The 7,820-nt window shown below is 37.2% G+C and overlaps 1 pseudogene; it reads right to left on the reverse strand.

Moving 5' to 3' along the window:
* Positions 1-2,090: 2,090 nt before the first annotated feature.
* On the reverse strand, positions 2,091-7,820 carry LOC122281328 (annotated as a pseudogene).

Raw genomic sequence — 7,820 nt, forward strand, 5'->3', positions numbered from 1 at the left:
TATATGTAGAGCAATAGGCTTCTTGTTTGGGAATATGAAAATATTGTTGAAACCGTTTGTCATTATTTTTGGGAGGAATTGGGAGCCTCAAACATCCCAAGGCGTAGCTATTATCATCTTTCTTATTCTTGATTCTCTTTTATTGTCTATATTACTGTTCTTACTTATAGGTTCATAACAGTGGCTGAGCATTGGCTGGGTGCGTGTTGATGCAGCGTGGAAGCTTACAGAGAAAAAAAAAAAAGATTAGCGAGAGAGAGTTTGTGAGGGAGTGTGGCATGGTAAAGGCAAAGGCAGTTAGGGAGAGAAAAACTAAAATGGAGTGGCGTGAATGTGGATGAGATGGTGAGAAGAAAACTGATGGGAATGAGACAAAAAGGGGTAGTATAGGATAAAACTGAGAAACCGTCGGGGTAAAAGGAGAGGCAAAAAGAGAGAAAAATCACTCATCAAAATGATAGTGCTTTATAGGCAGTGAGGACGACTTTGCGGGCCTGGGTGTTACAATTTTCCTACGGTAGCCTAGGGTACCTGGTATAAGTACCTAATGAGTCTCTTGTATTTTCACCTGGAATGTTCATTCATTTTCTCTCTCACGATTTCTGCAGGAGCTCCCCTCAAAACAATGAATAATATTATATATAGTCGTAAAGTGTATAAATATTATACAATTATTTAAAAAAAAATAAAGTTTATAATTAAAAAATTAATTTTTTTATGTGAATTCTATATTAATTTATTTATTTTTTTAAACTGTACGATATTTACACAATTTATTACTGTAAATATCATTTCTTTAAATTAATTTATTTTCATTTATTGTTCACAAGGAATATGTTACAGTTTAGTTGAAGCCGAACTGTTGATGAATTCCTCCACCCGTGTTGAAACGGTGTGTTTCACATTTGGTTCTAGATTGCTCAAACTCCCCTAGCCCCCTCTCTCCCTTGCCCTCTCTTTGTGCGACTTCCCTTACCATTACAGAACCTTAACCCTAACTAGCCTTTCTCTTTGTGTTCGAGGATTTTGCTCCAAGTTTGATTTGGTCCTAGGTAACTCACTACTCTAATCTCAGTCAAGAAATAGACGAATCCTATTTGAATTGAGACTTTTAGAGATATAAAGGTCAAGACTGAAGTTGATGAGAACCCACTGAAAACTGCAAAGCTCACCTTATAGGAGTAAGAAAAGAAGATGGGAGATAGAGGGGGAGGAACGAGTGACGAAAATGGGATTCGCAGAAGGGCATTTGTGACAAGTAGAGTTTGTCTTTGGGAGAGAGCTGCGGTTGGGGGACAATGGAAGACATCTTTCTTTCCTTCCTCCCATCCTTCCAATTCTATCTTTCTTTTATTCTCTTTTTTCCTTCTCTACAAATTTTGGTCTAGCTAGATCGTTCTGAGAGAGAGGGAGAGAGGGTTGTGTTTGTGTGTAGTGGAGAAAGACATTTATGTAGCCTGTTTGGAAGGTTTGGGTATGGCATGAGAGAGAGAGAGAGAGAGTGGGGTGGTGAAGAAAAGGTAGGAGATCATGAATGGTTGCTGTTTGCTGCTTGGTTGCAGTTTTTAGCCCAAGACTACTGTACTTGCTTTGGAAGTTAGAACGGTAATAAGAGAGGAGTTGAAACTACCAAAACAATATATATTCCGTTATATAATTTTTTAAAAATAAAATAAACACGCATTGCCACGTCAATGACATACAGGCACAATTTGTAGCAGCTCCGCTAGGAAAAATATCTGATGCAGTGTTCAGAGCTAAATCTAGCATCCACTGTTAACCAAAAGTATTGGCAAATTTAAGAGCATTAGCATTGGACTCATCAAATTTATCTTTAAAATTTGATGAAAAGTACACATTTTTCATAAATCCAAAACCTTCATATCTATAATTCCACATTAGATTAGCCATTAGATTCATCAAAATAATATTATAATATTATTTTTTTAATAATAATATTTTTAATTTTTTTTCTTCATATTTTGTAATTATACTAACCATATGGACATTAATATTTTAATTTAGTACTTAAATAATTGATTCCCAATTAATTTAGAATAAAATAAAATAAAACTATTGCCTATTAAAATTAAAATAAAATATTAGTTTGAATGTGGAATAGTAGACCTTCAAATTTGAAAGAAAAGTAATAATTACTGTAGCTCAAAGTTTCCCAAATACCTATTTGATGAATCTAATGTAGGTTCATTTTAAATAAATTCATCAAAATTTGAAGATGCATTGACTTTTGATGAAGCCAATGCTAATGCTCATAATAGAGTTGAAGTTTTAAGGTGACCAGAAAGTTCTCCTGAACAACAGATGGTTAACAGCGCCTGGATCTGGTTATCGACCCCCGCAAAAGGGGCATAAGTGGCCGCAGTTTACTCGACAGTTCCAGCATGTCTGCAAATTAAAAGGATATAGGTCACCTATGGAATATTAACTAATTAAGCTCCAAAAAAGATCCAAGCAGAATGCCCAACTGCATTACCGAATGTCCACAACCAAATGACGTGTCCTTTGATTTGTCATCGCAAATGGTACAAACCTGTCAGGTAACAAAAAACGAGAAGTTTAAAATCATAAGACTGACTTGAGATCAAGGATTTAAAATAGTACTCTTGGTGACATTGTGACTTGAGATCAAGACCCCAGGATCACTTGCATCGTGACATGGTTATCAGAGGCAGATGGCCAATTCCAGAAGTAGGGTGTGCATTACAGAATTAACAAAAGTATAACATGGGAGGGCCAAGGCACCAACCGTATGATCTACACTGGAAGAGGGTGCACTCAGAATCAAGTTGCTCCTAAAAGAAGATTCTTGGGTGCTGAAAGAAGCTGTAGTTTGCATAGGTGGGGGAAGGGGAACCCTTTGATGAGCCATCCCTCTACTAAAACAGGTTGAACAGTTGAAAATAAGCATATCGTCAAATTGAAAATGATTTCTGTTAATAGTTGCAATAAAAAAATTATGAAGACTCTAAAATAGAGAAGACATGTATTTTTACCCCACTAAATTAAGCTCTATGATTTTTCTATACTGAGATGGTAGTTTAACCAAGCCAGCAAGAGAAAATTCTGCTTCTTTTTCGGTTTGGTTCATATTCCATGACATTATCTCTGTAAAATTCACAAACTACAAAAACCAAAACAATGCACTACTTGTCAATCAAACATTGACCAAAAATATGAAGAAAATGATACGAACTTTAAATAGAGCAAAATAATATCCAGAAGTGTCGGGATTACTTGCCTGGAAATTATCAAAGACACGAACAGGGATCCTACCAATAAATTCTCTCATGCTATCCCATGGCCCATCTCCAACCCCAACTAGAATAATTGACAAAGGATACTCACTGCAAGTTGTAAAGCACATTAAATAAGTGGCTTGAAGCAGAGTGTGTGATCATAAACAGGTGATCAAGGCCTTACCTCGCTTTTACTATTGCATCAAAAGTTTTCCCCGTGTGTAGTGTGTCTGACTGCAAAACTTTTTAATCAGAAACTGGAGATTTTGTAGCTGTAAGTAATACAATAATAATATGGACCTTTCTGTGTTAAACTTGAACTTGTTTTTATTCTTAGTATCTGTTAGCTCTAACTTCCTCCAAGACAAAAGTTATTGATCCATTGATATGTTATTCGACTCAAGGATTCTGCTTCAACTGCTAATCCTTTCATCAATGAGGGAATTCAATGGTAACTACCACTAGAGCCATAGGGCGTCTGCAGCATATATGTATGAGTGGAGAATCCTTTTATTTCTATTTCTTTGATAAGTAAATGGGTGGAGAATCTGTATGATTAGCCCTAAACAAAGATATCTACAATTCTTGGTGACCAAGGACCTATGCAGTTTCTAGTCTTACCATACTCTCTCAATTTTATACAGCTTAAGTTATTCACAATACAACGCAAACTTGACAATCTCTTTAAGTAGGGAATTCATGCCATAATTATGCTGTTTAATACAGAGGTTTTTTCTAATGGATACACTCATATTGACAATTTGTAGATGTTTTTTTCTGAAGTTCTTTGGGCTAGATGTCAGTAAGTACGGAAACATATCAGAATTAAAAGAAAACTTCTTAATTTCTTGAAATATAACCCTTTCACTATTTAAATCCAAAACCTAGGAGGCACAGATAATTACAGAATCATTTTGGTTTGTAAATTGTGCGCAGATGGATCGGGATTCTTGTAAATAGGTGAAGTAAAGATCAGAGACAAAGTACCTTTCCATCAGCTATTATCAGTAACACATGATACTGGCCACCACTTGTCTCAACGACATTGATGGCCATTTCAATGACGGGGGCAAATGATGTTGGCCCTGTCCAGGAAAGGGATACAATGTTCCATAAGCAAAGGAAGAAGAACAGAGAAAAGAACAGAGAAAATAATAAGAGAGATTCAAACCTGCAAGCTGTACATAAGGTACCAATTCTCTATATCGTCCCAATACTTCTTCATATCCATTACATAACCTCTCATCTGGATAGAAACTGAAAACTTATTGGGAAAGTGTTGTTGCTGTCAATGGAATTGCATATATCCTTAGCTATCTACAGGACGAATTTCAGACAAAAAAAGAAGAAGAAAGAAAGAAAGAAAGAAAGAATGTAACACCAATATAGAAGAAATACCATCCCCAAATCCAAAACAGCGAATCAAGTTGTTCCCATTAAAGGAAGCCACTGCTTTTCCAATAATAGACATCGCCTGTTCATAGGGATTTTGTTCAGCTCCAATATGATGCAAACTTCTCCGGTTGAATGACTCAGTGCCTAATACAAAAGCAAGCGTATTTCACTCAACTTTGAAAGAAAGTATGTATGCACCAATATGAGACCATACCTGTCCATTCATTGCTCTTGGTGAAGTCAATACCAACAATAAGATTGGGAGACTCCAGGCCAGCATGTGCCAATGCTTCAAGAACCTAAGGTCAGTAGAATTTCTCAGAATTAATGTCATAAGTTTACAGTAATTAAGATCAACAGTACATCACACCCAGTAATAGGCATCACCGAGAACAGTTATATGAAAATTCATGTTTTCTTCAAAGATAAGAGATACCAAGATCAGCTACATATAGACAATTGTAACGCGCCAGTTGCATTTCCAATTAGAGCATACACCAAGACTTGAAAATGAGTTGAGACACAATAAGAATAAAGCAAATGCCTTTTTCTTCCTCTCAGTGAACTGGGGTGCTTAGCAAGGTTTTTCATACATACAGAGAAACAGATGCATGTGTGTGCGTGTTTATAACATAACAAACAGGAAAAGTGAATTTATACAATATATTATCCCATGTTCCCGCCCATGGTTGATCATGACCAGAACATGTCAAATACCACCACAGCTCCTCCAGAAGATCACTCATAACACAGATCAGATTTTTAGCACTCATCTAACAACAGAATACAGAGTCAATATAACAAGGTTTTTCATACATACAGAGAAACAGATGCATGTGTGTGCGTGTTTATAACATAACAAACAGGAAAAGTGAATTTATACAATATATTATCCCATGTTCCCGCCCAAGGTTGATCATGACCAGAACATGTCAAATACCACCACAGCTCCTCCAGAAGATCACTCATCACACAGATCTTTAGCACTCATCTAACAACAGAATACAGAGTCAAATGCCTCACAAAGGCACTATCTCATGTCTTGTCATCAACAGAAAGGTACCAACTAATCACTGAGCACAGAGGCATACGAGTCGTATAAGAATGCCAGGTACATTTTGGTATAGACCATATAATGTCATGTTGTGATAGATAGGAAATAACATCAGTTCAGTAAGATTAAGCATTTCCCACTTAAAACTCTCCCAACTCATTAATATATGCCATGGTAGTAAAGTATTGAGCATTTCACACTTAGCGCACTCCAAACTCATCGAAGTATGCCATGGTAATGATGTCTGGACTATAATAATATTAAGCGTCTCAAATATTATTACGGTGTAGACAACATTGAACATCTTTTAACTAAAAAGTGGAAAGGCCAACAAGGTCAAATCTCCAACCACTTCAAAATGCAAGCCACAGTGTTTTTCAGGCAGAGGCCAGCATTGAAGGTTGAAGCCGTTTCCAAAAGCAAGCTAAGACATTAAAGACCTAAATGATGCTTAGGTGTTTGGATTTTACAATAGTTACAAGGATGAGTTTCCCATACATCAGTATCCTATATTTGAAACCCGAAAGAATAAAGATAACTACGTAGTAGCATTACCGTCATCTCCTGGTTTGATCTTGATTCAAATTTTAAGCGATTTAATTTCCTTGGTTTCAATTGATTACGTATCATCAGTAGACTTCAACAGAGACTGGCTACATCTTGTCATTCTCCAATAACACCAGTTCATTCACTTAGAAACCGAAAATACTGCATTACCTCGTCCAGGCTGTTATGACGGACAGCTATGTTTGGATGCTCCACATATAACCTCCTTCTTGGCTCGGAGGCCCCACTAGCAACAAGTATTGGAGGTGGAGAGGCAACATGCTGCCTTGGCTCAAAGTCCTGGCTTGGTGAAACAGCTGTAACATGCCTTGAACAACAGGCCCCACCCATCAGCTCTATCCTGCAGATAACACAGAGCATTTGAAGCAAATTTAGAATCCTTTTTGGCCAAACTCGACGCCCATTAATACCACTTGATTATATTAAAATTTAAAAAAAAAAAAAAAAAACACTAAATGTAGGTTTACTCATTTTGGGAGCGAATGGGGTTAAATGAAAAATGTTCCTAGTATCAAACCATGTCAAAACCATGTCATGAACTTTTATGAAGAGGAAGACCAATTCAATTAGCATTCCCAAAAAGAAATTATATCGTAGAGTGCCCCTTCTATCATAGAGAGCTGAAACTGAAGGCAATTTTTATTCACTAAAATAAGAAATGTACTCCGTGATGCTAACCCAATAATACGTAGTTTTATATGTCCTGTTCTTTGATCTCAATCCCAAACCATAATCTCATAATCAACAATCCAAAAGTACACAAAATTCTAAAGTTTCCCACTTTCGTTCAGAAAATAATATGTAGCACAGAAACTTCTGTACGTAGCTAAAGAGAGAATAACAGAACCCCAAGATTCTCCCAAATCCAACACTATCTGTGAAGAAAAAGAGCGTGTAGAGAGAATCACACACACTGACACTGGTGTTTGAGTAATTTGGCCCGAAATAAAAAGGGACCAAACGAGAATGTTGAACCGGACGGAGGTACCGGACCGAAACAAAGATGATACGGGAAGATAACTGACGTATCGGCTGTCTAAATTATTAGAGATGGAGAGAGAATAGCCATGAATATTCTGGGTACCTAGTAAACTTGGATAAGGGAGTACTATCTCCATCCACGACCCAATAGGATCATACCAGGAATGCTCTGTTGCAAAACAGAGGCATACCAGAAACAAGAAAAGGGATTGACAAAAATAATGGAAGCCTATGGTGGAAGAAATGAAAAACAAAATGCCGTCGAGAAACATCTTCGGGCATATTTAGTCGCTTAGAGGAGGAAGAGAAGCTGCAGGTTAATGCACTATTGATGACAGCTCTGATGGCCGCCGCTTAACAGGTGCCTTCGGTGTTTAACTAAGAAACAACCTTGTTTCATGCCCACAGTAGCAAATACGGCAGCTGAACTTCAGTGTCTTACATCTCTCCTTGGCGAGCTCTGCTTTCCAGTTACCTCTGCCCCTATACATTGGTGAGGCAAGATCGTAAGCACATGCCAGTCCTCCTTGCACGCCCGCACCAAACATATCAAAATCGACCTTCAT

The sequence above is a fragment of the Carya illinoinensis genome, chromosome 11, assembly GCF_018687715.1.
Source record: "Carya illinoinensis cultivar Pawnee chromosome 11, C.illinoinensisPawnee_v1, whole genome shotgun sequence".
Lineage (NCBI taxonomy): Eukaryota > Viridiplantae > Streptophyta > Magnoliopsida > Fagales > Juglandaceae > Carya > Carya illinoinensis.